General features: G+C 42.1%; 1 protein-coding gene across 2 annotated transcripts in view; it reads right to left on the bottom strand.

Moving 5' to 3' along the window:
• Positions 1 to 21,153, bottom strand: part of FAM222B (family with sequence similarity 222 member B) — a 66,426-nt gene extending 45,273 nt beyond the window's left edge. The window contains exon 1 of one of the 2 annotated variants that reach the window (XM_082603365.1): positions 21,045 to 21,153. The gene's annotated coding sequence lies outside the window, so the exon portion shown is untranslated. The remainder of the gene's footprint in view (positions 1 to 21,044) is intronic. The other variant, XM_082603367.1, reaches the window with a different exon arrangement.
• Between the last annotated feature and the right edge of the window lie 2,074 nt (positions 21,154 to 23,227).

The following is a 23,227-nucleotide window of genomic DNA, read 5'->3' as shown; positions in this document are numbered from 1 at the left end:
AAAACAGAAACAGACTCACAGACATAGAGAACAAACTTATGGTTACCAAGGGGGAGGGGGTGGGGGAGGGGTGGGGAAGGGAGGGATTGGGAGTTTGGTATTAGCAGATAAAAACTATTATATATACATTGGATAAACCACAAGGTCCTACTGTATAGCACAGGGAACTATATCCAATATCCTGTAATAAAGCATAATGGCAAAGAAAAAAAATAAAACTTGTGTTAAATAATAAGTAAATAAATAAATAAATAAAACAAAAAGGCATTTTCCCCAAAAAGACCCACTAGTGACATTTTACAAAATTCAAACACCCAAGAGACAGAACACAGACTTTGATGAGGAAATGTATTATTCACTAGACTTAAAGAGAACAACAGGTCTGAAAAAACAAGTGTGAAAACTTGGGGGGAAAAAAGAAAAAAGGCAATGCTTTGACTATTATTTCAATGTAGCAAGGTATTCTTTTAACCTTTTTTTAACTGGCTGCACTTTCTCTTTCAGACACCAGAGGGAAGTATAAAATCCATTCACTGTATCTTTGGGAATTCAATTCATTCATTCATTCACTCACATCACCACGTATTTACTGCATTCCTACATACCAGGAACTTCATTAGACCTCAGAGACAAAAAGATGAATAAGCTACAAACTCTGTCTTTAAGGTGCTTAATCTAGTGAAGGGAGACACCAGTTTGGAAAAAAAAGGCAAACTAGGGCTTCCCTGGTGGCGCAGTGGTTGAGAGTCCGCCTGCTGATGCAGGGGACATGGGTTCGTGCCCCAGTCCGGGAAGATCCCACATGCTGCAGAGCGGCTGGGCCCGTGAGCCATGGCCGCTGAGTCTGCGCGTCCGGAGCCTGTGCTCTGCAACGGGAGAGGCCACAACAGTGAGAGGCCCGCGTACCGAAAAAAAAAAAAAAAAAAAAAGGCAAACTACAACAAAGAATGCACATGAGAACCAAACCCCAACTTTTGCAAGACTGTGGGTTTGGGGCAGGACGGTTTGGCAGAGGGAGAAAAAAACATGTGTCCATATAAAAATTCATACTAGACAAACCAGCTTATCAAAACTGGCTTATTCTCCTATTTACAACTTTCCCACCTTAATCTAAATGGAAATAGCTTCACTTAGAAGGTATCTTTAGGGCTTCCCTGGTGGCGCAGTGGTTGAGAATCTGCCTGCCAATGCAGGGGACACGGGTTCGAGCCCTGGTCTGGGAAGATCCCACATGCCGCGGAGCAACTGGGCCCGTGAGCCACAATTACTGGGCCCGTGAGCCACAATTACTGAGCCTGCGCGTCTGGAGCCTGTGCTCCACAACAACAGAGGCCGCGATAGTGAGAGGCCCACGCACCGCAATGAAGAGTGGCCCCCGCTTGCCACAACTAGAGAAAGCCCACCCCAGAAACGAAGACCCAACACAGCCATAAATAAATAAATAAATAAAAGATTCTTTAAAAAAAAAAAAGAAGGTATCTTTAAACTGTTATCTATTGAGGCATTAACGTGTGTGGAAGATTTGCTAAAATATCTAGTTGGCTAGGTTTCAAAATCAATTGTACACAGTTTAAAAAGCATGAAGGTAACAGATACAACTGGAGTTAAGACTGCTTACATGATAATAAAAATTCTCATTTGAGGGCTTCCCTAGTGGCGCAGTGGTTGAGAGTCCGCCTGCTGATGTGGGGGACGCGGGTTCGTGCCCTCGTCCAGGAAGATCCCACATGCCGCAGAGCGGCTGGGCCCGTGGGCCATGGCCGCTGAGCCTGTGCGTCCGGAGTCTGTGCTCCACAACGGGAGAGGCCATAGCAGTGAGAGGCCCGTGTACCGCAAAAAAAAAAAAATTCTCATTTGAGATCAGGATAAATTACACTACACCCCCCTGCAAAGAGCATGTCAAGGATAAATAAATAAGTAGAAGTTTCCTAAATGTGCTCTCTCTTATGCAAGTTAAGTTTCCCAAGTTAGGAAATAGAGTACTCTGACAATTCACTTCCACCGATGCCTTTGAAAAGCCTCTGTAAAGGGACATCTTGGTTGGCAAATCATTTCCCCACCTAAATAATTCAAGCTTACATAGGAAAGATGAAGACTTTAACTGATAAAGCAGAATTAAAACTCAAAGTCACCAAAAGGGCAATGGAAACATTCGTGTGGTGTATTTTGCCCTAATCCTCAAAATGACTGTTGCATCTTTTGCTATGGTTTGGGATGTTTGGATTGTGTGTGTTGGGGGTGGAGAGTTGGAGAAGGAACAAGTTGTTAATTTCTCATACTGATGGAGTAGCACATGGTAGAAAAAGTAAAAGCCAACATCCTGAAAAAGTTTCACACACATACACAAAATGAGACAGCAAACTTGTGAATCAAGCATGATTTGGCATCTTTAAATGAAGAGCCAATTCCCTTCTAGTGCCAAAGCCAATGGCTTCTCCTGTAGATAAAATGGCACAGTTCCTGAAAAAGCCCTGGACGCTGTTTCCCCACAATCCTATAATCTGTCAGAAGACAGAAAACAAAAAGAAGGCTCTGCCAGCCAGAAAAAGCAAATTATAACCAACACAGAGCCAACACTTTACTTCAGACAGAAGGAGCTTTTCTATGCATTTTTGGAAGGAAAGAGACAAAAGAAGCTTACCATTGCTCAAATAACCAAGGCAAACATTTTAACCAAATATCATCTTGGATAAGCACTTGATGCAATAGCCTGCTTTCTCATTTATACATAGCCTTAAAGAATATTTGCAACAAATTGGCCACAAAATAAGAAGAATTTTTACAAGTCAATAAGAAAAAGAAACAACCGAAGGGGAAATTTTCAAAGGGCATGAACTAGTTAGTAGTCACAGAAGAAATACATAAGATCAAGTATTACATATATTCCATATTGTTAGGAAGTAGTGGAAAGTGCCTTCTCCATACAGTCCCAAAGGTATTTTGGCTTGATAGTACTGCCAACTGCAAGCCTCCAGAATAAAAAGAAGAACAATAACAAAAGATAAGGGTGCCTCAAATCATCCTGTTGTACACTTTAATATCTTACAATTTTATCAATTATACCTTAATAAAGCTGGAAAAAATATACATTCCTAAAAATATATGATAGAAGCTTTGTGAAATATCTACTCTGGAAAAGAAACAAGAAACAAGTAGAATGGATACAGGTCAACTGCAAATCAAACCCAAAGGAACTAAAATAAGAATTTAAGATGAACCTTTACCTATGAACTTGAAGCCAATCCCTGAGTCTACAATGAGCAAGGCAGATGATGGCAGCAAATAACAGAAAGCCTAAATACAACCACAAATGTAAAGCATCTCCAAGAAAGAAAGCTTACTCCACTGTCTTTGCTGTAGAAGCAGACCATTCAGGGACCCCCTTTCCAGTCACCAAATGCAAAAATAAAGTGAATAATGCCTGGGTGAGGCAAAAACAAGTACGGTCTTCCCATCAAAGAGGAAAAGAAACCAAAACCTTTCACTTGTCCTTGATACAAAGAGGTAATGGATTGTGGAACTGAAATTCCAGAAAAAAGATTCAATTCCAACCTATGTAAAGCTAAGAACTTCATGTCACTCTGTTCTAAAATTAGCAATACACAGGTCTCCACTGAAAAAAATAATACACAAGATCCCAACTGAGCTGTCAGCAGGGTAAAGTTCTGAGCACGTCAGCAGACTATTGCTTAACCATTTCCCTTATCGGTTTTAAACATCAAAAGAACCACATCCCAGTTTTACCCTATTGTTAATGCTACTTTAGAGGCTGAGAAAAATTTAGTTCATCAGATTCAAATTTCAGGCATTTTCTAAGTACATTATAGGTAATGATGCCACCAATTCTATATTTAGACTCATATAGGTGTGGAACAAAGAGTGCTAGTTTTGCCTGAAATGGCACTGTCTCTCTCTTTAAAGCCTAACTGCAACCATCACCTAAGCCTGCATTAAAATGTCTATATGGTGTTGCCTAAAATAAATTAAAATGCTTTTTCAATGCTTTTTTTGAGTGGTTCTATTGATTGGCTGTGACACTTTAAATATAGATAATAAATCACCACCACCAGTCCTTTAAACAGTCAGAATTTTAACTGCCATAGGGTGGCACTCACACCCTCACTTGAACCAAAAAGCCAAGATGGTAAAACCCTTGTGATAAGAAACCTCTAAAGTGATATTATAATAAACCTTTAGGAAATATTCTCTTTAATAAAAAGTTGTCTCATTATGGTTCCATAATTGTTACACTCCAGAAATTAGGATAGCAATCTTTTCCCAAATCCTGAGCTATTTTTTTCTGCAAATAGTATTTATAAAAATATATCACCGGGACTTCCCTAGTGGTGCAGTGGTTAAGAATCCACCTGCCAATGTAGAGGACACAGGTTCGAGCCCTGGTCTGGGAAGATCCCACATGCCGCGGAGCAACTAAGCCCGTGTGCCACAACTACTGAGCCTGAACTCTAGAGCCCGCGAGCCACAACTACTGAAGCCAGCTCTCCACAACTACTGAAGCCCGCACACCTAGAGCCGGTGCTCCGCAACAAGAGAAGCCCCTGCAATGAGAAGCCCAAGCACCGCAACGAAGAGTAGCCCCCACTCGCCGCAACTTGAGAAAGCCTGCGCGCAGCAATGAAGACTCAACGCAGCCAAAAATAAAATAAATAAATTTATTAAAAAAAAAATATATATATATATATATCACCTTTCTCAAAAGGAACTTAAGGGCTCTAAGAGACAGCATATTGCTAATTTTCACAACATCGCAATAAAGAACTATTATTTAGCATTTATATCACACTTTAACTTGCAAAAGTGTTTTACAATTATTTTCATTAGTAGTCATGCCTCACAACCACCCACTGAGCTAAACTGGTCCTGTTATCCTCATTTGACAGCTGAGAAAACTGATGTATCATAAAGCCAAGGTCAAGCCAGTCTGCTTTTCCAAGACCAGGGACCTGATCCTTAAATACAGTCTCATTCACTCACCAGTGTATATGTATTGTTCATAACCCTAGTTAAACTAGGGGTTTTTTGGTTGTTGTTTTTTTAAACAAATTTATTTTATTTATTTTTGGCTGCATTAGTTGTGGCATGTGGGCTCAGGAGTTGTAGCTCGCGGGCTCCAGAGAGCAGGCTCAGTAGTTGTGGTGCACGGGCCTAGTTGCTCCGCGGCATGTGGGATCCTCCCAGACCAGGGCTCAAACCTGTTGGCAGGCGGATTCTTAACCACTGCACCACCAGGGAAGCCCCTAAGCTAGGTTTTGAGAGAACAGGAATCTACCTAAAATGATGGTACAAAAACATTAAGATTATAATGCTTTGACAAAAATATATAACCACATTGGAATACAAATAGGTAGGAATTTAGTGACAATGACACAGGAAGTTCTTAGAAATAGGCTTCCAAAACCTCGCTGTCATCATACAAAAATGAAATGCTTTTCATCTCACTTGCTCCCTCCAACCACTACAATCAGACATCTATCTCCACCAGTCCAATGAGTAGTTCTACTCAAGATCACCAATAATCTCTAGGTTGCCAAACCCCACAGGTACTTCTCTGCTCTTATCTGAGACAGCAATGCAATACAGTGGTCCACTCCCTTCTTTACATGTTCTTTACTTGCCTTCCATACCATCATTTTTCCTGGTTTTCCTCCTACCTCACTGGCTACTCCTGCTCTGTCAGACCTCTCTTCTCTAGACACAAACCATTCTAGGTGACCTCCTGACAGAATTCCATGATTTCAACTTCTGTCTACATGTTGATGATCTCCAAGTCTACAATTCCAGCCCAGACTTCCCCCTGGAATGCCAGGCTTTTCTACCCAACTATCTTACAGCTCCAGTTGGCTGTCGAACAAGCAGCTCGAACTCGACATGACCAAAACAGAATTCTTGATAAATACGTTCTGCCACAGTCTTACCCATCTCAATAAATATAATCACCATTTATACACAGTAACCAGAGTATCTTTCTAAAATTACAAATCAACTCACATCATATCCCTGCTTAAAAGCCTCCAAAGGAAGCACACTACCCTAGCTTTCAAATCTCAATGTCATATGGCCTCTGTCCTCTTCTTGCATCACTCTCTCACCCACCATATTCAAGCCACATTGGTCTTATTCCTGTTCCTCCAACATACGGAGTTCATTCCTCCTTAGTTTTGCACTGGAATGTTTGATCTGCTAATCCTTGTATCCTCCTGGATCTTAAATGCCATACCCTCAGAGAGATATTCCCTATTCTCCCAATCTAAAGTAGCTATCCATTCATCCTCTAATACATCATTCTGTTTTAATGCTCTGCAACTGATTTTTTTAAAGTTGTTTGTTGCCTGTTTACCCTCACTAGAACATCAGCTCCATAAGAACAGGGACTTTGTTTACCAGAGAATTGTTAGTTCCCAACACATACTAGAAACTCAATAAATTTGGCAGGCTTAGTTGTTAGGTGCTGCTGAACTTAAAAGGGTAAAAAAGACATAACCCCTACCCACAAAGAGCTCACAATCCAGTTGAGGAAACAAAACATTAGAATAATAAGTGTAATGCTAACAGGATACTAAAATATCAGAGCAGCCCAGAGCAGGAGTGATTAATTCTGACTTGGAAACTAGGAAGACTTCACAGAAGAAATGAGCTATGAGCTAAATCCTAAAGATTAATCAGGAGATTCACTAGATTATTGGTTATGTCTGTCTGCCTGTTTTGGAAGTGTCCTTGGAGGGAAAGAAAACAGCCTGAGCAAAAACATAATGAGGAAAGGAGGAAGGAAGATGGAATCACGCATGTGCTATGTATCAGGCACTGTGGGTCATGAAGGGTTTGAAAGGGAAAGTGCATAAGTAGTCTTAGAACTTAGGAAGATCACTCTTGTGGCAGTGTGGTGGATCAAGTGAAGGATGATAAGACCTGAGGCATACAGACCAGTTAGGAGGTTACTGCAACGGTCCAAGTGAAAAATGAAAACGGTCTAATCCAAGACTTCAGCAATATGGCTGGAAAGGAAATGGCAGGTTTAGGAGACCTTGAAGGTTAAAATCAGACCTAGGTATCAACCAGATATGAGTGATGAAGGAGAAGGAAGAAACAAGGTCAAGTCCAAAGTTTTTGATTTAGGTAACTGTGTGGCTGTTAATACCATTCAACTAGGCAGGAAATCTAGAATGTTTAGATTTTGTGGGGAAGACAATGAATTCTGTGATGCCTATGCAATGCCTAGGTGGGTTTTGGAAATATAGGCCTGGATTCTAGGAGGGAAGGAGGGATGGCGCAGGCGAGAGGGAAAGAGAGAGAAACAGAGAGATTTGAGTTAAACCTAGACATCTGGAGAATTTGTTTGTGTGTGCAGTGAATTACACCACCTGTGAAAAGAAAAAATAACGACAGAAGGACTAAAGATTCGGCTGAAAGAGAAACAGTGATACAAGGTCCCAGAGCATTAACAGTATAGTGAAGAAAGGAAAGGCCAACATGAATATAGTAAACTCTATAGGTGTGGAAGAAAGAAGTAAAGATAATTTCCACTTGATAGCCTCTGAGAGAAAGGTGGGGGAGAGAGTAACAAAGGACTAGAAATTAATGATTTACCAAGAACAGGCAAATATCTAGGTGAGATATAGAAGCCTAATTGGATACCCAACAATCCCCTACTAAGAGGAAAGATCTTATTTTATCTAAATAAAAGTCCTTACTTAGAAATTTGAGATCTGATGGAAAACTAGAGTGTTTGTGGAAAAAAAGGGCAGAGTAGAGACATGATCCAGAAACACTAGCAAATAGTTCAAATTATCTCTCACCAAAAAAGCAGTAGCAAAGGGAAGAGGATGGATGCCCAGCAGAGGGGTGCACCAGGTCTTCATTTTGGCTGCTCCAGGTCTTTGTTGTGGCATACGGGATCTTCGTTGCGGCATGCGGGATATAGTTCCCTGACCAGCTATCGAACCCAGGCCCCCTGCACTGGGAGCACCGGGTCTTACCCACTGGACCATGAGGGAAGTCCCCTCATTATGTATCTTTTAAATTATTTAAAATATATTCAAACAAGAAATTAAGTTAAAAAATTCAAATATTTAAGAAGTTATACTTCTGGAATTCTTTAATGTCTTTAAAGACTTCTTTAAAATCTTCTTTAAAGTCTTCTACCCTCAGAATTTCTTTCTGAAAAATTTTACACAGGGACTTCCCTGGTGGCAGAGTGGTTAAGAATCCGCCTGCCAATGCAGGGGACACGGGTTCGAGCCCTGGTCCGGGAAGATCCCACATGCTATGGAGCAACTAAGCCCGTGCACCACAACTACTGAGCCTGCGCTCTAGAGCCCGCGAGCCACAACTACTGAGCCCACGTGCCACAACTACTGAAGCCTGTGTGCCTAGAGCCCGCGCTGGGCAACAAGAGAAGCCACCGCAATGAGAAGCCCACACACCACAACGAAGAGTAGATCCTGAGAAAGCCCGTGCACAGCAATGAAGACCCAATGCAGCCATAAACAAACAAACAAACAAACAAATAAATAATTTACACAGTAAAATTCATTTTGTAGTGTTCAGTTCTGAGTTCTCATAAATTCATAAATTCATATAACTATAACCACAAACAAGGTACAGAACAGTTCTATCACCTCACCAAAATATCCTCATGCTACCCCTTTGTAGTCAAACACTTCACCTACCCTTAACCCAAGGTAATCACTGATCTGTTCTCCATTGTCCCTATAGTTTTGAGTTTTCCAGAATGTCATATAAATTCAATCATGTAGTGAGTATTTTTTTTAATTGAAGTATAGTTGATTTACAAAGTTGTGCTAGTTTCAGGTGTACAACAAAGTGATTCAGTTATATATATATGATATATATATATCACATATATATATATCACATATATATATACACACACACACATATATACATTCTCTTTCAGATTATTTTCCATTATAGTTTATTATAAGATATTGAATATAGTTCCCTGTACTATACAGTAGGTCCTGGTTGTAGAGAGTAGCCTTTTGAGTATGGTGGCTTCTTTCACTTACCATGATGCACATGAGATTCATTCATGTTATTGCATATATGAATAGTTCCTTTTTGTTGCTGAGTAGTATTCCATTGTATGGATATATCACAGTTGGTTTTTCCATTCCAAAGTTGAGGGACATTCAGGTTGTTTCCAGTTTTGGATGATTACCAATAAAGCTGCTATAAATATTCACATACAGGTTTTTGTGTCAGAGGTTGTCATTTCATTTGGGTAAACACCTGGGTCATATGGTTAAGTGTATGTTTTACTTTATAAGAAACCACCAAAGTGTTTTCCAAAGTTCCAATTGTTCCACATCCTCATCAGTCCATAATCTAGACAGTTTCCTTTTGTTGTTTTTTAGTCATTCTAATGGCACATCTCATTATGATTTTAATTTGCGTTTTTCTAATGACTAAGATGTTGAGGACATTTTCATGAGCTTCTTTGCCATCCATATATCTTCTCTGCTGAAGTCATTCAAATCTCTCACCCATTTTTTTAATGGTGTCATTTGCTTTTCTTCTTGATGAGTTTTGAGCTCTTTATACATTCTATATACAGTTCCTATCTTGATATGTGACTTGCAAATACTTTCTCCCAGTCTGTGTCTTGGCTTTTGCAGAGTAAAAGTTTTAAATTTTGATGAAGCCCAATTTACCAATTTTTTCTTTTATGGATCTTGCTTTTGGTACTGTATCTAAGAACTCTTTGCCTAACTCAAGGTAACAAGGATTTTCTCCTGTTTCATTCTAAATATTTTATAGTTTTCCATTTTACATTTAGGTCTGTGATTGATCTTGAGTTAATTTTTACATAAGGTGTGAAGTGTGGGTTGAGGTTCTTTTTTTCTTTTTTTGCATATAGATATCTAGTTGTTCCAATGACTAGCGGTTGAGAAAACTATCCTTTCTCTGTTGACTTGCCTTTGCACCTCCGTCAAAAATCAAACAGCCCTATTTAATAGTGTGGGTCTATTCCTCTATTCTGTTCATTGATCTATATATCTATCCTTTTGCCAATACCACACTGTCTTGGTTACCGTAGTTCTTCAGTAAGTCTTGAAATCAGGTAGTATGAGTCTTCCAAATTTGTTAACCTTTTTCAAAATTGTTTTGGCTATTTTGGTCCCATATAAATTTTAGAATCAACTTGTCAAGGATTTTTTAAGCTTCCCCCAAAGTGTCTACTTAGAGATGGAAATTGGCTGCCTAGGTTAACCTTAAGAAAGACGATGGGGGTACGGGCTTCCCTGGTGGCCCAGTGGTTGAGAATCCACCTGCCAATGCAGGGTACATGGGTTCGAGCCCTGGTCTGGTAGGATCCCATATGCTGCAGAGCAACTAAGCCCGTGCGCCACAACTACTGAGCCTGCAAGCCACAATTACGGAGCCCGCAAGCCACAACTACTGAAGCCCACGCACCTAGAGCCTGTGCTCCGCAACAAGAGAAGCCACTGCAATGAGAAGCCCTCGCATCACAATGAAGAGTAGCCCCCACTCACCACAACTAGAGAAAGCCCACGTGCAGCAACGAAGACTCAACACAGCCATAAATAAACAAACAAACAAACAAACAAACGATGGGGGCATTGTAAGGGTTGCAAATTCTAGGCTTATTTTTCAAGGCTCTGATTTTTCACTTGCACAGCTGTTTTGAGATTTCCTTGCAGTTTTGCAAAAGGGAAGAAAAATGCTTTGTATAAAGATATTTATTAATATTATTTGGTACAATAAAGTTGAAAACACAATTTTCCTAAGAAACATGCTATTTATTTCAAATAGTGAAAATTAAAATGTTAAACTTATTATTATACTTTACAAACAACAGTCCCTCTGCTGCCAGTAATCCTAACTCCAAGTCATCCTTCAGGTGTTACATTGAACATTCTTTCATCCATCCACATGCCTTTCTTTTCTTTTTTTTTTTTTTTTTTGGCTTTAAAAAATTTATTTATTTAAGATGTAAAACACAAACAAAGTCGTTACTTTGTTTAACAAGATTTGGAACACATGCCTTTCTTGATCCCCCAAATATGGGTTAAGAGTTAACATGTTTCCATTGCACCCTGGGGTTCTCTACATCCCTCTTAACACGTTATATTCTATAACTGATAGCTAACTTTGTTTCTCCCATCAGGACATAAACTGGGTGGGCAGAACTAGCTACACTAGCTAATTCATTCTTAGCTCCTAGCACAGAGTAGGCAATCCATTAATCTTTGTTGTGAATGACCAACTGCTTTGAATGACAGGAAGAAACTGAAAAGAGAATGTCCTACCTTGTAGACATATTGTAAAAGGAAACCTCCAAAAGAGTAAAAGGGGATAACAGCTGTTAAAAAGGAGAGATCTTGGGGCTTCCCTGGTGGCGCAGTGGTTAAGAACCTGCCTGCCAACGCAGCAGACGCAGGTTCGAGCGCTGGTCCAGGAAGATCTCACATGCCGCGGAGCAACTAAGCCAGCATGCCACAACTACTGAAGCTCCTAGAGCCTGTGCTCCGCAACAAGATAAGCCACTTCAATGAGAAGCCCACACACTGCAACGAAGAGTAGCCCTGCTCCCCCCAAGCAGAGAAAGCCCACGTGCAGCAACGAAGACCCAACACAGCCAAAAATAAATAAATAAATTTTTTAAAAAAAGGAGAGATCTTCAATGAATACATGAAGAAATGGAGGGCAAACCTATAGGTTAAACGAAAAACAGTAGACATATGAAATCATTCTGTATGGACCTATTTGGATACTGTTCCAAACAAACAGTTGAAAAATTATTGAGATAATTGGGGAAATGTGAAAACTAACTGGATAACTGATGCTATTAAGAAATAAAATGGGCTTCCCTGGTGGCGCAGCGGTTGAGAGTCCGCCTGCCGATGCAGGGGACACGGGTTCGTGTCCCATTCCGGGAAGATCCCACATGCCGCGGAGCGGCTAGGCCCGTGAGCCATGGCCACTGAGCCTGCGCGTCTGGAGCCTGTGCTCCACAACGGGAGAGGCCACAACAGTGAGAGGCCTGCATACCACAAAAAGAAAAAAAAAAAAGAAATAAAATGCTTGTTAATTTTTTGTGGGATTTCTTTTAGTCCTTATCTTTTAGAGATATATACTGAAATATTTATTCATGAAATTATGATATCCTGGATTTTTAAAAAATAATGTAGGTGGGTTAGTGGGTAGGGGGTACATAGATGAAACAAGACAGGCATGAGTTGACAATTATTATAACAGAATGATAGGGATTCATTATACTGTTCTGTCTACTCTTGCATATATTTGAAATTTTCCATAATAAAGGGGTAAAAAGCTAACATATCTACAGATTAATTTTCTTTTTAACATTAAATCCCCAAGGAAAGGGAGAAAAAGAAAAGTATGGGAAGCTAAGCCTTGAACCAAGTCAAGACCTTAGGGATGTCTGTGATTCCCAGCATTTGATTCTCCAGTCAAAGCCAGACATCCTGTTCAATGTCAATATTAAAAATGCTTAGCTAAAATATACCAACAACTTTAAACACTCTTCAAATTCCTTCCTTTCATAAAACATGCCTTTGCTTATATTTCAAAATCATGAACTAAAAAAAAAGCACCTAAATTATACCAAATTGTCCTTCCAGAAAGCAACAACAGCATGTATATCTTTCACTTACCATCAGGCATATTTATTTCAGTGTTTTCAGTTATTATATAAATGGTGGAAAGCTGTGTGGTAGAGGAAGACTGCACAGAGTTAGTTGACTTGAGTTCCCAATCCCAACTCTGAACTAACCTGGTATCACTGATTCAAAATTATCCTGTGGTCTTCAAATCAAATCTTCTGAGGTTTTGGTTCATAAAAATCACCTAGCTTGGGACTTCCTTGGTGGCACAGTGGTTAAGAATCCACCTGCCAATGCAGGGGACACGGGTTCGAGCCCTGGGCCGGGAAGATCCCACATGCTGTGGAGCAACTAAGCCTGTGTGCCACAACTACTGAGTCTGTGTTCTAGAGCCTGCGAGCCACAACTACTGAAGCCCGCACGCCTAGAGCCTGTGCTCCGCAACAAGAGAAGCCACTGCAGTGAGAAGCCCGTGCACCGCAACGAAGAGTAGCCCCGCTGGTCAAAACTAGAGAAAGCCCGCGCACAGCAACGAAAACCCAACGCAGCCAAAAAAAAATCACCTAGCTTCTAATCTGAGGTACTCAGTGGAACAGATTCCTTTTTTCCCCCCCATATCTATAATGGAACTGATGTTAGAAAACACAGTTTTCAGGATTTCCCTGGTGGTCCAGTGGTTAAGAATCCGCCTTCCAATGCAGGGGACGCGGGTTGGATCCCTGGTCGGGGAACCAAGATCCCACATGCTGCGGGGCAACTGAACCTGTGCGACACAACTAGAGAACCCGTGTGCCGCAACTACAGAGCCCACACGCCACAACTAGAGAGGAGCCCGTGTGCCACAACAAAGACCCAACACAGCCAAAAATAAAAGAAGGAAGGAAGGAAGGATAGAAAGAAAGAAAAAAGAAAGAAAGAAAGAAAAGGCAGTTTTCTAAGTCTGGTAAACCACTGAGAATAGGAAAAGAAAATGTACAGCTGATGTGCACACTAATTTCCTTTCACTGAAAAATTTACAAACATATATGCTTTTAAGCAGGAATGGTATCCTTATTTAATTAAGAGTAATATCATTCTTTCCACTAAGATGAGAAGTTTTGTGTTTTATTCTTGCTTGCAACCTAAAAGCTGCTAATTTAAGCCAAGTATGTAACACATTAAAAAATGTAAAAATAAGTATGAACTACTGTTGAGAAAGTACTGAGTGCCACATCTCCATTAAGCCAATCCCTCCAGATGATGTGAATGAACAACATATTAAGCAACTGGAACTTAGACTCACAGGGTCATCATGCTGGCTTTAACTATTACTTACACCCTAATGATTTCTAGATCTGCATCTCCATTCTAAACCTCTCTGCCGAACTCTAGACCCAAATATCCAGAAGCCTATTGGACATTTGCTCCTGGATTTCCCAGACACCTCAAACCTAACATACCAAAATCAAACTCATTTCCCCTCAAATGTAACACCCTCTTATTCCTGTATTCCCTATCTTGTTTAATGACATCACCATCCATTTAGTCACCCAAGCAAGGAATTTCAAATCCATCTTCGACAACTCCTTCTCCCTTACACACTCCCCAACATAAAGTCAATAAGATCCTTCTAGTCAGTCTCCTAAAAAGCTCTTTAATCTGTCTACAACTCCATCACTACCACTGTAATTGAGATCTTCAATATCTCTCAAGCAACCATCACACCAGTCTCATAACGAACTGTCTCCCTGCAGCCAATTTCTCCTTTTAAAATCTAACTTCCACACTGTCAACAGTGTTAGATTACTTTTCTTTTTTTCAAATTTATTATATTGAAGTATAGTAGATTTACAATGTTGTGTTAATTTCTGCTATACAGCAAAGTGATTCAGTTGTACATACACATTCTTTTTCATATTCTTTACCATTATGGTTTATCACAGGATATAGGACCTTGCTGTTGATCCATCAGTGTTACTTTTCTTAAATAGTGATCTGAACTCTTCCATAGCACCTACAAAATAAAATTCAGACCCCTCACCAAGGCCATCCACAATTGGGCTCCAACCCATCTTTCACCTCACGTCCTTCCACTTCTACCTCATACCCCATGATCTACGCACATTAAACCACTAGCCTGAGGGTCTATACTCTTATACCCTTGTGCAAGTTGTTCTTTGCACTTGAAACACTATCTTCTCCAATCCTTTTCTGTTGAAGCAGCCAAATTGTATACATTCCTCAAGACTCAATTGATTTTTCCTCCAGGAAGCCTTCTCCAACCTTCCTTTCTCACCACCAGGCAGAACCAGTGCTCCCATAGCTCTTAGTGCAGATCTCTATGACAGCACATACTGTATTGGTTCATAATTACATATTTGTCAGCCTCCAATTAAAATGTGAGCACCCTAGGGGACTTCCCTGGTGGCGCAGTGGTTAAGAATCCGCCTGCCAAGGCAGGGGATCCAGGTTCGAGCCCTGATCTGGGAAGATCCCACATGCTGCGGAGCAACTAAGCCCGTGAGCCACAACTACTGAGCCTGCTCTCTAGAGCCTGGGAGCCACAACTACTGAAGCCCGCACGCCTAGAGCCCATGCTCTGCAACAAGAGAAGTCACCGCAATGAGAAGCCCGCGCACCGCAATGAAGAGTAGCCCCTTGGGCCTCCCTGGTGGCGCAGTGGTTGACAGTCCGCCTGCCGATGCAGGGGATACGGGTTCGTGCCCCGGTCTGGGAGGATCCCATATGCCGCGGAGCGGCTGGGCCCGTGAGCCATGGCCGCTGGGCCTGAGCGTCGGGAGCCTGTGCTCTGCAACGGGAGAGGCCACAACAGTGAGAGGCCCGCATACCGCAAAAAAAAAAAAAAAAAAAAGAGTAGCCCCCGCTCGCTGCAACTAGAGAAAGCCAGCATAGCAACGAAGACCCGACACAGCCAAAAATAAATAAATAAATAAATAAATATTTTTTTTTAAAAAAAGTGAGCACCCTAATGGACTTCCCTGGTGGTCCAGTGGTTAGTTAAGACTCCACGCTTCCAACGCAGAGGGCACGGGTTCAATCCCTGGTGGGAGAACCAAGATCCCACATGCCGAGCAGCGTGGCCAAAAAATCAAAAAAAAAAAAAAATGTGAGCACCTTAAAAACGAGGATCATGTCATTCACATTTTAATTCTCAGTGCCTAGCATAATGCCTAACACACAGTAGGCACTTCAGTGTTTGCTGAATTTGACTGCTGAGGATCAACCCCAAAATTTTTCAATGAGACCAGAGTCCAAAAAGCTTAAGAGAGTCCAGTTTTGGGGATTTCCCCGGTGGCACAGAAGTTAAGACTCCACGCTCCCAATGCAGGGGGCCCGGGTTCGATCCCTGGTCAGGGAACTAGATCCCACATGCATGTCACAAATAAGGAGCCCATGTGCCATAACTAAGGAGCTGCTGTGCTGTAACTAAGGAGCCTGCCTGCTGCAACTAAGACCCGGCACAACCAAATAAATAAATAAATACTTAAAAAAAAAAAGAGAGAGAGAGTCAAGTTTTGGCTTACCGGTGAAAAGAAAAGACACTACAGAAATTCATGCTTATGCTATTTTTCGTTTTTCATAGTTTTCCCTACTAGCTTCAGGGTTAGTTACCAGAAAATTAATAACTGAGTCTTTTTCTTTTCTTTTCTTCTGAGTCTTTTAAGTCACTCCTTAAATGACCTATATTTTCCCATGAAACTGTACAATCCAGCACTGTACCAAACCACCATTTTATAACTGAGCTATGAAATCTGATAACTTATTACCCTCCTTGTATTAAATGCATCTTTAATAAAGAAAATTTAGCATTTTTCCTCTCAAGTTGTATTCCTTTTCACTCTGAGTTACAAAGCTCTAAAAGGGACACAATCAAGACCTTGATAGGCAGTGAAAAGACAGAAATAGATATTAAACACTTCTCTGCTGAGAAAGCATTCACCTCACACCAAGAGTACAGAGACTTCACACTTATCCCCTCTCTGGTCAGCTGTAAAGCTTCAGCCCTTCCCTTGGCCACTTCACTTCTCTCCCATACTCTCACTTCCCAATTTATTGTATTAGAATCATCTTTTTAGAGTTGTGATATTTTAGGAGTTTAAATCCAAGAATTAGGCTCATGTCTCTTCTGAAAATGTTCCAAGCTTCCTGTCCTGCTCTGCTGCATTATACAATGTTACTCTGCCAAAGCCTTAGCTCATTTCCTCCTCCTGCTTGTCCTGATATGGTGGTACACATCAATAATGCCCTCTCCCTTCCCATTTTCAGACTTTACTGTCTGTCTGGAATGCCCTATCTTCCATGTCCATCTGTGAGGGCCTATCATGCAGGTTCAATGCAGCAGAGGCCTTTACTGACGATATCTGAACCCAGCCCTTCCATCAACTCTCATAACAAGCTGTACCTTTCTCTAGTAGAGAACCACTTACTATACTCCATCAATTCTTTTTTTTTTTTCTTTTGGCCATGTGGCATGCAGGATCTTAGTTCCCCGACCAGGGACCGTACCATCATCCCCTGCAGTGGAAGCATGGAGTCTTCACCACTGGACCCCAGGGAAGTCTCTCCATCAATTCTAAGACACCCTTTTTTCCGTCACATTTCTCTGAAAACAGGATACACCTTACAACTGATGGCATGCCAGTCTCATTAGCAGCATTTCTTCTTTCTTAGTGGTGTGCAAAATAACTGTGAGCCTTACAATCATTAGCACCACAGATTTGATGAAATAGATATTGCACTCTATACAATTACTTTGTATACTTCTGTTTCCTTCACTAGACTGTGAACTCCCAGAGGGCAAGGGCTATGTCATAATCATCTTTGACCAGTGATTTGGGCACAAAGAAGAGTGTGTATCCAACAAACACTAGTAATAATTAGCATTCATTTAGCATTTACTAAGTATCAGGTACCATTCTAAACAGTTTACATGTATTACCACATTTAACCCTCACAACAACCCTATGAAATAAGTACAACTATTATCTTTGCTTTATATATGAGGAAACAGGTAAAGACACAAGGGTAAGCTTATTCAAAGATACACAGAGTTGCAGAAGATTTGAACCCATGTTTGCTGATTATGATTCATATTGCTATTATTTTTCCCTTCAGCAAGTATTTAATCAGCAATTACTCTATGCCAACAACTGTGCTAAACAAATAAACACTGGTAAGCAAACCCTGGTCCTCAGAAGGCTACTCTGAACCACAAGTCCATTCTTGAATCCTTTACCCTCCAAACATCAGAACCAACTTACAAATTCACTAAGTTAAATCCACTCTCCTCACAACATTGTAAATCAACTATACTTCAAATAAATAAATAAATAAATAAATAAATAAATCCACTCTACTTTTCCTTTTTAACATTTTCTCATATAGTATTCCTTTAAAGTTGTTAGCACTCTATCAAGAACCAAAACAAATGACAAACCAAAAAAAAAAAAAAACCCCTTTGTGCTCTATTGTTAAGTGGCTATAAAAATATCACAAAAGTGACTTCAGCTAAGGAATGGGTGGCAAGATCACAAAGGCTCTGAAGAAACAAAGATTCTGTTTGCAAGCAAATATTCTCAGTGAAAAAAGAGAGGGAGGTAAAAACACCAAAATTTTGTTTTTATACAGACTGCTTTAAAAAGGTTCCGCTGAGGGGCCTCCCTGGTGGCGCAGTGGTTGAGAATCCGCCTGCCAATGCAGGGGACACAGGTTCGAGCCCTGGTCTGGGAAGATCCACATGCCACGGAGCAACTAAGCCCATGCGCCACAATTACTGAGCCTGCGGCTGTAGAGCCTGCGAGCCACAACTACTGAGCCCGCGTGCCACAACTACTGAAGCCCGCGCGCCTAGAGCCCGTGCTCCGCAACAAGAGAAGCCACCGCAATGAGAAGCCCGTGCACCGCAACGAAGAGTAGCCCCCGCTTGCCCCAACTGGAGAAAGACCACGACAAGCAGCAAGGAAGACCCAACGCAGCCAAAATACATTAAGTAGTTAATTAATTTTTAAAAAAATAAAAACATAAAAAGGTTCCCCCGAGGCATGAGATGCTTTTTGCTTTTTTTTTTTTAAAGAAAAATGATTCATTTTATTAGAATAAAAATGAACTGGTAAACCTTATTCCTTTTATTTTAGCTCTTGCTATGTCAGGGATTCAGGGGAAGTCCTTACATCCCCACTTTAGACGGACTGCTCACACAACAAAGGCAATCAAGGCACTGGCCATCCCCTTTCTTTCCCTCAGGGGAAGACTTTTCATTCTGTAACAGTAATCTACTACATAAAAGGAACCACAAATAGGAAAGAGAACAGAAGGAGAGGACAGGAAATTCTCATCACAGCTGAACAAACCTCTACCATTTTAACGTAATAAGGATAGCATTTATGGACTTGTTTGAACTGATGGAAATTTCCAATAGAGGGGAAAATGCATTAGCAAAATTAAAAATAAATGTCCAACTATTAAAAATAAGATGGTTAGGTTAGTTCTAATATTTTATACCTCTACTTCATCTTCCATGTGGTGGTGAAAGACAGAATAAATTTGTAGCCTGTAAATGACCTATGACAACAGTAACAAATGCTTTCTTTTTTAAACTATCCTCTAAATAAGAATAAAAAACTTACCTCTGTGTTATGGACAGAGATTTTATTGGGACAGCCAAGGAACTAAAGCAAAAAGTTAAAAATAATATATCACTGTGTATTTCCAGGAAAGAAGTAAAACACGTTTTACCAGATGGAGAAGTTAAAGACAACTAAGGTGCATTTCCCTATTCCTATAAAATAATTCATTCTCCTTATCTGTGAACCTTCAAGGACCTAATACAGCTACTCCCTACCTTTGGTCAGATGAAAGACAAATCACTCACTAATTTCCAGAAGACCTCACCATTTCAAGCTCTGCATCCTCAGAGCCAGCAAAGCTGAAGCATCGTCTCTTTCTGTCCTTTTGAAAGGAGTTTCATCTCTTTCAAAAGCTGTGACTAGAAAGCCATTTTCTCTCTCTCTAAGTACACAGTTTAACTCTGTCCTCTGCTTTGTCCACCCTAAACAGCAAGAACAACAACAAAGCCTCAGGAGCCCTCCTTCAGCCCCTCAGAAACAAACCAGCCACCTCTTGGGCTCCTGCACAGCTGCTTCTGTCTTTCTTTGAGAGGCACTCCACCCTGGAGGTTCCACAGGCAGGGTAACAAAAAGTGGAGATGAAAAGTTGCTATATGCTATCTAACCTCCAAAACAGAGACAGGGCCTTGGGGCAACCAGAGACTCTTGCAACGAAAAACTTTTTTACAATTAAAAGATAACAAATTGTATTTGCACATCCCTCACTGTGCACCCCTCCCAGTTTGTCTCAAACTAGTTTCTTCAATTCATCATAAAGCACGTTAGTACCAACTGTGGTTACAAGGGAACAAACCTAAACGGGCTGTGTTCAGAAAGCATTTAACAGATTGGCCTTCCGTTCTCTATTGCCTCCCTCTTGAGTAAGGAGCTACATACCATTTGTAAAAATGCCTGAGAGTATGGTATTTTTCCTACACAAGTCTGATGGTTAATCTGTCACATCACAGAAGAAACTGGTATTTCTGCACATGATCTGCTGTGCTGATGAAGAAAACACATCTGTGCCTATTGAGGTTTTACAAACAATATGTTTCGCCTTGACAAAGAAACCAGTCGTTCCATTAATAACGGTAAGATCTAAAATCCAGCGATACTGTTAGTGATATAGCAACCTCGGCACAGTACTCACAATTTACAATTTTTATAAACGATCTCAATCACATACATGATGCTTGCAATAGTCCGTTGAAACCCATTACATCTTCCAGAGGTTCAGAAAGGTTAAGTCGGACCTGCCCAAGGTTACCTTTCAGCTTTAAACAGCGGTGGACGTGGGTTCGAAACTGCCGGACTCTAAGCCCCTAGCTCTTTTCCTTAGACCCCTCCCAGCTTTAAACGACCCCCACCCTCTACCCAGAGCAGCCTATTACTCCGGGCGACCGGCTCTTCCCTGCCTGGACCAGAGTCGTCTTCTTCAGCCCCAGCAGGGCTTTCATCCTCCACGCACCCCCATCCCCCGGGACGATTCTCTGAAAGAAGCAGAAAGGGAGAGGCGACCGAAAGCTCCCGGGGGAAGGGACGATGACAAACGGAGGAGCGCGGGACACTGCCCCTGCGGCGGGCTCCTTCACTCTGCAGCGCGCACCCCGTTCCCTCCCCAAGCTGTCCAGCACTGACGCCAGGCCATCTGACCACCCCTGCCCCAAATTCCCGCATCATCATCTCAAACTGTCCCTCCCCCACGCCCCTTCGCCTCCGACAGGCAGAGCCCCCCCACCAAGTCGGAGTATCCCTCCAGCAGGTTACCCACTTCCCTCCCGTCGCCCACCCCGCTTCCACCACCACTCACTGTCGGTGACTGGGCCCGGCCCTCATGGCTGCTCCGTTGCCGCCCGCCGCCGCCACTGCTGCTCCACGCCCCGGCTCCTCAATCGCCGCCGCCGCCGTCGCCGCCGCCGCCGCCGTGAAGACTCGCCGGCAGCCGCTCCTGCGCCTGCGCAGCCTGGAGCGCCGGGGCCCTCTCGGGCCTCCCGCGCCTGCGCAGCCCGCACCGGGGGTGTCTGCCTCAGTGCCTGATGCCCTGGACCCCCGGGTCTCGGATGGATATGGCTGCTGGCTTCGAGGACTTAAGCTTAGAGGCTTTGGCGGCTGCCCCGGGGTCTGAGGCTTCTGGAAGGTAGCGTAGGTTTCTAAACGCGGTGCCCATAGGGGCCGTAGACTTCATAGCACTTCCAGGATTCTGGATCCCACTTGCACTTAAAGGCCTGAATGCTCTGACGTGACTACTGATAAATTTAGGTTTCTTTCAAGAATACGATCACATCTAGAATGCACTGAGGGGTAATTGTGCAAGAGTCAACTTTGACAACCCTGAATACACTACTGGCCAGTAGGTGCTCAGAAGCCCTGGGGATCTTGTCAAGAAGGTGACTGCACCTAGAATGCACTGTTCAGTCTGTTTATCAAGCACTTACTGTTTATGGGACGAAAATGCTCTAGGCATCTCATATGTGCCATCGAGGGACTTGCAGGTTAATAGTCCCCTACTTTACAACTCTCGCTGTGGAGCCTGGCTCTTTTGCAAATTGGTAAACAAAAACCAGGCCTTTAGCCCAAGGAGGCCCAGCCATCACCCCTAGACCCCTACCTAGACTGCTGCCTTAGCATAACCCAACAAGAAACTAGGCTCAATTCAGTCCCAGGAATTCAACAATACAAACTTTTTTTGTGTCGGGGGTGGGGGGGCAGCGTCTGTTGTCTTGTGGGATCTTAGTTCCGCAACCAGGGATGGAACCCTGGCCCTAGGTAGTGAAAGCATGGAGTCCTAACCACTGGACCACCAGGGAATTCACCTCAACAATGCAAACTTGAAAGCTGCGGGCGATGCACTGCAGTCAAAGGGAAGAGGAGGTACAGGACAAAACTCTCCTTATCACCGTGACTCTTCCATCCTACCTCCAGCCCAATCTCCTGTCTACAATTCAGAGTCTGGAGGGATAGAGACCAAGATATAATGTAAGTCCAGAGAGACAGAGAGAGAGAGACAGAGAGAGAGAGAGAGAAAGAGAAGAAGTTCCATTCTTTTGTGAAGGGTCTTAAGTTCGCTTTACTTCTAGGGAAAGCAAAAGCTACTGTTGGATGCCTGGATCTGCTATGAATATTTGAACTCCTCATCTAATATTAAGGGTCTTCCTCATTTTGGAAAAAAGCAAAAATAGGCCCTAGAGTAAAGGTTGAAAAGGCTGTAAATGGAGTGTCACAGACATGCTGGAGGTAATAGAGCCTGCTCACATTCTTCTGGAAAAGGAGGCAGGAAGATACATACAAATGCATATAATGGAATTCTCAGGTCCCTAAGAAACTAAGGGTTACTCCCTGCAGCACCTAGGAAACTAAGAATTCTTTTTTCTCCTCAGATGCTTGTGACTTTTACATACATAGGCTTTTACATATATACATATGTTGCTGTAGAGAAAGTGTATAAATTGGCATAATCCTGTCCCTAGAAAAGCAAATCCACTCAAAGGTTCAGGCTTCATGTATGAATAGCCTCCCAGCTAGGGAGTTCCATCTGGACATAACATAGAGTAAACTACAACAGCTGACAGAACAGGGTGGTGGGCAGTAAACAGGACATCCTGTAGGTGGGGCCCTACAGAGGCTAGCTCCAGGCTTAGAAGGGTTGTCATTACTTGCAAAAGTATTATCCTTTGGAACGAGAGCACATTTGGCACCACAGGGGAATTGCAGAACCAGAAAGGAGCAAGAATTAATATCGACACTACGTTCTGATGAATGGATGACTAAAAAGAAGGCCATAGCTGCCCCTGAAGCTTCTGGGAACTGTGACTTCCTAACCCCACCACCACACGCAGCCCCTGAGAAGGCCTGCTGGAATCTATGTGATGACAGCATATTTTCTTATATTTGAACCATAATAGTCTCCTGAGCCATTTCCCTATTTGAATATCTTACCAAGGGCAAAATTGTGATTTTTTTTTCCTGCCAAGCATTCACTCACTATATCCAATG

Source organism: Mesoplodon mirus, assembly GCF_964341445.2.
Source record: "Mesoplodon mirus genome assembly, chromosome: 18".
NCBI lineage: Eukaryota > Metazoa > Chordata > Mammalia > Artiodactyla > Ziphiidae > Mesoplodon > Mesoplodon mirus.
The sequence above is the reverse complement of the archived record's forward strand: the minus strand, read 5'-3'. Positions and strand labels throughout refer to the sequence as shown.